The sequence below is a fragment of the Pteropus alecto genome, unplaced genomic scaffold (assembly GCF_000325575.1).
Source record: "Pteropus alecto unplaced genomic scaffold, ASM32557v1 scaffold103, whole genome shotgun sequence".
Lineage (NCBI taxonomy): Eukaryota > Metazoa > Chordata > Mammalia > Chiroptera > Pteropodidae > Pteropus > Pteropus alecto.
The window spans coordinates 11009297-11011554 of NW_006436288.1; the positions used below are offsets into that span (position 1 = coordinate 11009297).

The 2258-nt window shown below is 41.4% G+C and overlaps 1 protein-coding gene across 3 annotated transcripts in view; it reads left to right on the plus strand.

The window, feature by feature from the left end:
• Positions 1-2258, plus strand: part of ARNTL2 (aryl hydrocarbon receptor nuclear translocator like 2) — a 63876-nt gene that overhangs the window by 587 nt on the left and 61031 nt on the right. The window lies entirely within an intron of this gene.

Sequence of the window (2258 nt, forward strand, 5' to 3'; positions counted from 1 at the left end):
GTCCCGGGCTGGACGTTTGGGGAAGGTGAGCTGGCGAGGGACCATCCATCCACTCTGTGATGGCTAGCAGCCGCCCTCCGCCGACCATTAAGAGCCCACCTCGCAGTCTGCAGGGACTGCCGCGAGGACTTGTTAGATTTCATATTTTGTATAAACCAGTTGTCATTAGTCATCGAAGGAGCTAGGGTTCTGCGAGCGCATCCACTCTGAACTGGAAATACTTCCATTCCCCGCTTCAAAAACTGACCCGCCTTGGGGCGGGCAGGTGGGCAGGTGAGTGCGTGGAAGCAGGTTCACATTTCTCAACGCTCGAAAACGACAGCCCTACGTAAGCGAGAGGCAGCTCTTGTCTTTTACCATTACAGCGTTGGGAAAGCCATCAATGGAGTTCGTTTGTTTTGTTTTCTACTTCTGTGGAGTTTTTGTGACGTGAGTTGGAAGCGGTGCTGTCTTTTTCCTCGTTCTAATATTCACTGGCAACATTGTTCGGTCTCTTCCGTGGGACTCCTAACAATTACGGGATGATTAAGGCAAACGGGAGGCAGACAAAACACAGAAATAACTAAAGAAAGACTAGCAGAGATAAGTTCAGGGACTCAGTTGAATAAGTCTCCACTTTCCTTTTGGAATATGGCGATGACTTTAGATTCTTTGAAATACAGCAATGAGAAGAGGTGCTTTTGAAAATCTAATTCAGTTGTGGGAATTTGGATTACGGGGAGATTGCCAGAATTCTGTCGTTTGAATATTTGAAGTCTTTCTGGATGATAAAAGATTTGAGTAAGCACTGATTTGAAAAGAGAATGCAGTATGTACAGTGTTAAGCTGGGCCACCCTCTCAGCTATAGGCTGGGACTGAGCTCTGCCCTCTACTATGTCACCCGGGTTGTTTACTCTTAGTTTCTTCAACTGCAAAATGGGGATAATTATAGTATATCTTTTAAGATTGTTAGGATTAAATGAAATATAAAAGCACTTACATACATATAAAGTTCTTAGCTGAGTACTTGGAAATACTAAGTGCTCCATAAACATTAGCTTAATATAGTTAGCTTAATATATATATTTATAACTCCAATTTGCTTTGTGAAACTAATGAATCTTACCTAGACTACGAAGAAAATGTTGTTCCACACAAGTTAAAGTTAACCAAATTTAAATAATACTTGGGCTTCACAATAAAAGAAAGTAAAAGAAAGAAAGAAAGGAAAGGAAAGGAAAGGAAAGGAAAGGAAAGGAAGGGAGGGAGGGAGGGAGGGAGGAAGGAAGGAAGAAAGGAAGGAAGGAAGGAACTTTAAAAACCCTGGCAAAAAATAACTAAGGAAGGAAGGAAGGAAGGAAGGAAGGAAGGAAGGAGAAAGAAAGGAAAAGAAAGAAAGAAATGTGAAAATGCACCTACTAATTAAAAAGCAGCTTTCACCAAATAAGTCTTATGGACTTAGGACAAGTTTTTGGACAAGTAGTTGATAGTTATTTATCTGAACAAGTATGGACTAGGGAGTGATCAAAATTAATCCTTTCTTTGGTGAGAGTAGCAAGTTTCAGCAGGGGCCAGGAGGGCCAGCGTTTATTGAAGTCCTATTATTACCAGGCTTTTCATAAGGGATACCTTCCTTAGTCTCATAGCAGCCCTGTGATGTAGGTGGCATTATTTCCATTTCACAGATAAGATGAGAACACTGAGGTTGGCCCACAGTTAAACAGTTAGAAAGTGTCAAATCTAGTTAGAATTTGTGACTACTGCCCATGCTGTCTCACTGGGTGGTGCTAATGAGCAATGTGCTCATTTCCAGACATCCTTTATTTAAAGAAGGTGGAAAAAATATCCTTTCAAGTTCCCCCATCCCTGAAAGGAAGAACAAAACAAAACGGGTCTCTGTGTCAAAATCCAGGGCCACGTTTTCCTTACACAAAATCCCTGCAGATTCCTTTTTCCTAGGCCGTTTGACATTTTAAGGCCTTTGTAATAAAATAAAAATCTAAAACTGGTGGTGGAGAGGAAAATTCCCCATAATTTGGTTATACTGCTGGCTTTGAAGATGACCACCAAAAATCAACTGGTGCCTTACATAATAGCCTGCTCACTTAATTCTTTTGACATTCTGTGGTAAACACTAAAATTAAGCAAGCTGCTAAGTGACTTGGCGTCCTCCTGGTAAATGATTCCAGAATCTTTGGAGTTCGTGAAAGTGCAGTCTTGGGAGTATCAACACATTTCCCAGACTGATTGCTAGAGATGGTCTTGATTGAAGCATCTG